The sequence below is a fragment of the Eriocheir sinensis genome, unplaced genomic scaffold (genome assembly GCF_024679095.1).
Source record: "Eriocheir sinensis breed Jianghai 21 unplaced genomic scaffold, ASM2467909v1 Scaffold23, whole genome shotgun sequence".
NCBI lineage: Eukaryota > Metazoa > Arthropoda > Malacostraca > Decapoda > Varunidae > Eriocheir > Eriocheir sinensis.
The window spans coordinates 988,460-996,440 of record NW_026111532.1 but is presented as its reverse complement, the minus strand read 5'-3'; positions in this window follow the sequence as shown (position 1 = coordinate 996,440).

The following is a 7,981-nucleotide window of genomic DNA, read 5'->3' as shown; positions in this document are numbered from 1 at the left end:
AAGCTAACCAAGACCTCAACAAATTATATAATTGGTGTTTAAGCAACAGACTCACAATTAATACTAATAAAACCTTTTATATGTTCTTTTCTAACAAAGTAAATGTTTACTTGCCAGACCTTAAAATCAATAATAACCTTATTAGTAGATCAACTAGTTTTAAGTTTTTGGGAGTTATGTTTGATGAAAACCTTAATTTCAAATCCCATATAAACAATATTTCGAATAAACTTTCAAGAAGCACTGCTATGCTATATCGTCTAAGAGATTTTATGCCTTGCGAAGTACTAAAAATCTTGTATTATGCACATATATACCCTCACCTTCTGTACTGCAATCCTATCTGGAGTACCACTTATGTCACCCACTTAACTAGTCTGAACTTACTACATAAAAAGATAATTCGAATTATCACAAACAGTTCTTACCTTGAACACACCACCCCTCTCTTTAAAAACACAAAAATCCTCAAACTACAAGATATCACTAAACTTTCTATTGCTACCTGTATGTACAAACATCAGATCAGTGCCTCACTCCCTACTCATCTATATCCCACTAGACACAGAGAGCAGTTCTGCCTTCCATCACATCGCCTTACTCTCTTTCGGCACTCCACTATGTACCAGGGACCTTTGATCTGGAATTCCCTTCCCCAGGATATAAAAAATGCTCCGTCTCTCAACATATTTAAAAACAAACTAAAGCTTCATCTGCTTGATACCTATTGATTGTTATCCAGTAAATTCCAATTTCTCATCAAGTCATATATAACGTCATCTCCCCCACACTTGTTCCGTAATGAATTACCCATTTATTCTGTCCTTCCCTCTATTATTATTATTATTATTATTATTATTATTATTATTATTATTATTATTATTATTATTATTATTATTATTATTATTATTATTATTATTATTATTATTATTATTATTATTATTATTATTATTATTATTATTATTATTATTATTATTATTATTATTATTATTATTATTATTATTATTTCATTTTGCTTCATCCTATAATTCTGTATATAATTTCATTTGCTTCTTTGTACATTATTTTTTTTCTCTTTCTTTATTTTACTTTGGTTTATTATTTTTAATTATGATATTATTGATTTCGCCGAGCTTCCATTATGTATGTATATCCTACCACTGTTATATTTCTAACTAATGTTCAGTATTCTGTATTTTGTATGTTTTTTTTGTTCAAAGTTATATTTGCAATATTCCTTTTTTTTTTTCTTATATATCTATTGTCTTCACTTTTGCCTGAAAAGCTTATGCTTATATAAAGGCTGGCCTCTAACAATACATACAACATATTATGTAACTGTACCTAATAGGCTATTAATAAATGTTTCAAATGTTTCAAATGTTTCAACACTGAGTATACCGAAATGAAGCAGTGGAAATTAAACGTATTATTCAACATTGTCAAAGGTACTACGCCCTCGTGCTAACGTACATTCTTTACCAGTAATACCAGAGGCATTATCCAGCAACATGAAACGTCCTCTGCAATTTAATCGAGCACATACCCGCTGGACATGACAATACGTATATATATCTCTGTATCTGTCTATCTATCTCTATCTATTTACCTATCTATCTATCTATCTGTCTATTTATCAATCGGAAAACGTTACTTGAATACACCAAACACATTCTCTCATTATCTTTTTCCTTTCCTTTCCTCTTCCCTTCTTCCTCCTCCATCTCTTCTCCACTTCTCTCCTGTCCTTCTCTCCTCCCCTCTCCTCTCTTTTCCTCTCCCTACGTATTTAGCTTTCTATCTATTTTTGTATAGCTAATTAATCTACTTACTGATTTATGTGTTAGCCACAGATTTACTTATGCATCAGTTTGACACTCTCAACAATGGAAATGGATGCGTTTTTCGGAATTATTTGATCTTAGGTAACCATAAAGTACAGCAACAAAAGAAGTCGTCATTTTTCTTTTCTTTCTTTTATCATGTATATTTTAGCGGACATTTAATTTTCACGAGTCCCCACGGCACAGCATCATACATAAACTAAGCTCTACCTTTGACGTTATGAACATTACGACCCTATTTGCCTGATGCCTTTTTTTATTTTTATTTCGGAGATATTTAAAAACAGACTACCTACACTTCTCGTTCGTTGGTGTAGGAAGTAGCACTGTGAGAGTTCAGAATATAAAAAAAAGAGTTAATGTAAAAGTTGCAGGGAAGATAATAAAACATTCTAGTGCTTCGTACTTTTATAAAATCAAAGAAAAAATAACAGACTTAGAACTTAAGCTTAAAAGTCCGTAGTGTTTTTTTTCTTAGCGTAACTTTGTCTCTTTCACTTCAGGAGTTAGAGGAGGAGGAGGAAGAGGAGGAGGAGAGTAGCAAGCCTGAGAAGAAGAAGAAGAAGACGCTGAGAAATAATGAAGGAGTCCTGTGAGGTATGTTGAGTGTGTGTATGTGTGTGTGTGTGTGTGTGTGTGTGTGTGTGTGTGTGTGTGTGTGTGTGTGTGTGTGTGTGAGTGTGTTTTATGGTAGACGAAAAAAAAACACCAAACACATTCTCTCTCTTTTCTCTTTCTTTTTCTTTTCCTCTCCCCCTCCTCCTCCTCCTCCTCCTCCTCTTCTCATTTTCTCTCCTTCTCTCTTCTTCCTCCCTCTACTTTCTTTTCCTCTCTCGTCCCCTTCCTCTTCCTCCTTTCGTTTCCGCTTCATTTTTCCCTTAAGTTCTTTTCGTCGTGTTGGTTACAAATCCACTTTTTCGAGTATTTTGCAGCTCCCCGACCGCTGTTTCTGACACATAATTAGGAGAGGTGAAGGTGAAATTAATTAACTCTTCAAGTGGTGGTGGCGGTGGTGGGTGGCTGCAGGTTTAGGAAGGAAATGATAAAGAGGACTGTCCTGTTTCTGTTTCTTACTCTGTTTCTGTAAATACCTCTTCTACCACCTCCTCTTCCTTCATCCTTTCTTTCTTTCCTCATTCCATTACGTTTCATCTTATTTTCTTTCAGTGTCTCTGTCTTTGTCTGTCTCTCTGTTTCTTAATCTGTCTCTGTACCTTTTTCTTTACCTCATCTTTCTTCTTCATCCTTTCTTTCTTCATTCCATTACCTTTCTTTCTACCTCCTTTTCCTTCTCTGTCTCTGTCTCTTTCTCTCACTGTTTCTGTCTCTGTCTCTGTATCTCTTCATCTCATCTTTCTTCTTCATCCTTTCTTTCTTCATTCCATCACCTTTCTTTCTGTCTCCTTTTCCTTCTCTGTCTCTGTCTCTTTCTCTCACTGTTTCTGTCTCTGTCTCTGTGTCTCTTCTTCCATCTCATCTTTCTTCTTTATCCCCCTTTCTTCACAGTCTCGCCTGACCTCCTCAAAGGGACGGACGTTGACCTCGCTGCCCTACCGGCATCAAACCTTAACCTTGCTTTTCGCCTCGTCTGGTGAAACGACACTTGTTATTTTGTGTGTAAATCGACTCCGTGTGTGTAAATCGACTCCGTGTGTTACATTTTAACGTCACAACTTTTGAAATCCGTTCATCCACGTTTTTAATTAACCGTTACTTAAATAGGCCCGTACGCCTTCTCAGAAATCGAACGACTAACTGTGCTTGTCTTATTTAGCACCACTCAACCTAATTAATTAATGTCTAACTCAGTGCTGTGACGCGTCTAACTAGTGTTTGAAGTGTTGCGAGGATTACCTTACAGTGAGAGGACTTCCCTGCTGAGCTGAGCGGTTAAGTTATATATCGACTTTTTGTGTTTCCTGTCTTTCCTCAGTAGGATTACAACTACCCTAACACAGCACCCAGTGAAAGACAGTGAGCTTCTTGTGTCTAACTAACGTAGAAAATCTGTCACTAACGTAGAAGTACAAAGCTTGACCTGTATACCAGCACACCTGTTTTGAAAAGGAGGAAAATTTTAATCCCCCAGAGAATTTTAATCCCAGAGGGAAAACACGTGTGGGCCCTCATAGACGCCACACCTCAAACTCTCCCGCGTGACTCGACCGATTTAAAGCCGCCTCCAGGTGTTGATACAAAATTCATCTTAACTGTAAAGCTCACCGATATATCGTCTTGCAACAGTAAATAAAAAAAAAAGAAGTAATCATGCCGTCCAACTATTTCAATTGCTGTAATTGTTCAAAGAAATATGCTGCGATTCACTACCAAACCAGCGACTCGATGTGTAGGTACTGTGTCTTAGACTTACGTATTCAGGCACTACAAACAACCAACGAGGATCTACAACGCTCCAATTCTTTACTTTGGGACATCGTGACGTCACACCCTCAACTCCCTTCTTCTTCTTCTTCTTCTTCTTCTTCTTCTTTCTTCTTCATTCTCTTCATTTTCTTCTTCCTCTTTTTTTTTTCTTCTCTTTCTTCTTCTTCTTCTTCTTCTTCTTCTTCTTCTTCTTCTTCTTCTTCTTCTTCTTCTTCTTCTTCTTCTTCTTCTTCTTCTTCTTCTTCTTCTTCGTCTTCTTCTTCTCCCTCTTCACCCTCCACCACCAGCACCGCCATCACCCCCGCCCCCTCCCCCACCCATCCCACCATCACCACCACCTACTCTTCCTCCTCCCCTTCCTCTTCCTCACTCTTCTCTTCCGCCTCTTCCTCCTCCTCCAACTCTGCCCCTCCTCCACATCATCAACATCCTCCTCTACTCCCCCCCAGCCAACCCCTTCTTCCTCTTCCTCCTCCTCCGCCTCTGCCGCCTCCTCATACATTTCTTCTCCCCCCTCCTCCACATCCTCAACATCCTCCTCCTCTACTCCTCCCCAGTCAACCCCTACCGCCCCTTCCTCCTCCTCCGCCTCTGCCCCCTCCTCCACATCCTCAACATCCTCCTCCTCTACTCCTCCCCAGTCAACCCCTTCCTCCCCTTCCTCCTCCGCCTCTGCCCCCTCCTCCACATCCTCAACATCCTCCTCCTCTGCTCCCCTGCAGTCAACTCCTTCCGCCTCTTCCTCATCTTCCCTTGGCTCCCCCTTGTCCCTCTCCTCTACCAGCCCTCCTAACGCCTCCACGTCCAGTCGCCACCACACTCCCACTCCTCACTACTCATCCATTAGACGCCACAAGACCATTCTTCCTGCTGTGGTCTGCGTAGATCAGACACAGTTTCGGGGCACAGACAAGCTGAAACATCTGTTAGACTTGTAAGGGACTCGCTGGTTAGAGGTCAATTAACGGAATTCTGCGGCAGGAATACAGAGACGCGGAGGCGTTATTGTATTCCGGGAGCCAAACTGGACGACATTACTTCAGCTGTCGATGCTGTCACGGAACTCGCGAAGGAAGACACAGTTTATTTGATTCACGCGGGGACAAATGACGTTCAGTCTACTCAAACTCAGGCCCTACTATCAAAATACCGTCAGGTCATTCGGCGTTACAAGACCAAGTTCCCTCACGTCATTGTCTCTGGAATTCTACCCAGAATCAGCGCTTACGCCGGCTTCAACAGCAAAGCGAGCAACATCAATACTAGTCTGAAGGAAATTTGTGACGACGAAGGCGTGGCGTTTACAAACGCCTGGCACCACTTCCTTGAGCGCCCAGACTTGTTTTGGAACGATGGACTACATCTGAATGAGGTTGGATCGGCGCGTTTCGGGAGGCTTCTGGACGAGGCAGTGAACAGCTTTTCGAAAAGCCTTTCAAAAAACGGCGGGCGAGGACGGGGCAAAGGCAGCCCTTGATCAACCAACCCGTAGCGTCAGTGCGACTCACAAGAAACTGTAACTAACCACGCCTCCGACAAGCGAACTGGTACAACTCGTCACGGCCACATTTCTATCATGTACACAAATGCACGTAGTTTAATACCCAAAAGGACGAAATTAGGGCGTATATTGCAACAGAGAAACCAGATGTGGTAGCCATCACAGAGACTTGGTCCTACTCTACCCATCTAGAATCCGTAATGTAATTCACTGGGTACGAAAGCTTCCACAAAAGTCGAAAGCACAAGAAAGGAGGAGGAGTAGTTTGCTACGTAAAAAGTACACTCCCTGCCATAAAAATAGACAAACAGGACGCAGAGAAATACGATTCTGTCTATGTGGAAATAACCGCAAATAACAAGAAACTAACACTTGCAACCGTATACAGGCCTCCGAAACAACAGGCAGCCGATGACACTGCCCTCTACGAAGAGATTCACTCTAACACAAAGCAAGGAAGCAATTATAATTGGGGACTTTAATTGCCCTAACATTGACTGGGGACTGATGACTGGAGATCAAGAGGGTAACAGGCTTTTAGAAATGGTGGAGGATTCGTTCCTCACTCAAGTTGTAACTCAACCAACAAGAGAAAACAATCTGCTGGATCTGGTATTAGTAAGCGACCCCGACCTCATTCGCGACTGTACAGTTGGTGAGAAACTTAATGGGTGCGATCACCACTTAATCCGTTTTAATATCAACATATGTCACAAACTCGTAGATAATCCATCAGTGATACCAGATTACAAAAAATGAAATTTCTAATTAGCCCGTGCACTGCTTCCCCATACGACCTGGGACCAACTTGGCATCACCGACAATACAATCGACAACGCGTGGAACGTCTTCAAAGATAAGCTGTTGCAAGTAGAGAAGGCTACAGTGCCTACGAAATCCAGGCGAGTAAATGGGGCCGTAGATCCACCGTGGATGACCAGAGAAATAAAAAGGGCAGTAAACCTAAAAAAGGAATTATAATTTGATGAAAGAGAATGCTACGGCCGAAGCCAGCACACAGTACCACAACAGCCTCAGAGCTTGTCGCAGCCTTATTCGGAGTAGCAAACGCAACTATGAAAAGCAAATAGCGCGCGAAATCAAAACTAACTCCAAGAAATTCTTCACGTACATAAGATCGAAAAGAAAGTAAAATCCAATATTGGTCCCCTGACAGACGAGACTGGATCTGTAACTCAGGACAGTAAACAGATGGCCAGAATCCTCAACAGTAACTTCGCATCCGTATTCACAGTCGAGGACATCGAAACCATTCCCGAGAGCCCTGCCCCGCCGAGTGAGATCACGCCGCTGGAAATTGACTCAATATGCGACCAAGAAGTAAAAAAGTACTTGGACAAACTCGACACGAACAAGTCAACGGGACCCGACAGTTTGTCCCCGCGGTTATTAAAAGAGCTTAAACAACAAATACTTCAACCACTCACTACCATATTCAACCGGTCAGTTCAACTAAACAAGGTCCCGGAAGACTGGAAGATGGCGAACGTAACACCGATTTTCAAAAAAGGAGACAAAAGCGTTGCATTAAACTACAGGCCCATAAGTTTGACATCAGTGGCAGGAAAAATACTCGAAAAGATTATTAGAGATAAACTTGTTAAGTTTCTTGAAAACAATAATATAATCTCCGACACCCAGCATGGCTTCAGAAACAAGCGCTCCTGCCTAACGAATTTATTAGACTTCTTCCAAGGTATATATAAGAACTGGGATGCCCACATCCCCAGTGATGTTATATACCTGGACTTTCAGAAAGCCTTCGACAAGGTACCGCACGAGCGACTCCTTAAGAAACTGCACTCGGCGGGCATCGGAGCCAATCTGATCGCGTGGATAAGAGATTGGCTCACCGACAGAAAACAACGAGTACTACTCAACGGACAGCCTTCCGATTGGCTACCAGTCACTAGTGGAGTGCCTCAAGGGTCAGTGCTGGGACCCATCCTCTTTATCATATATATCAATGACCTAGAATCAGGACTGAAATCCACAATATCGAGATTTGCAGATGACACCGAGGTGGGTGGAGATGCCCTCACAAAGACCGACTGCGAAATCATTCAGAAAGACCTCAATCACATTATCGAATGGTCGGAAAAATGGCAAATGTCTTTTAATGTTGACAAATGCAAAGTCATGCACATTGGGTCCCAAAATAGTAACCACACATACATTATGAATGGGAGACCTCTGCAAGCGATGCAGGAGGAAAAAGATCTTGGAGTCA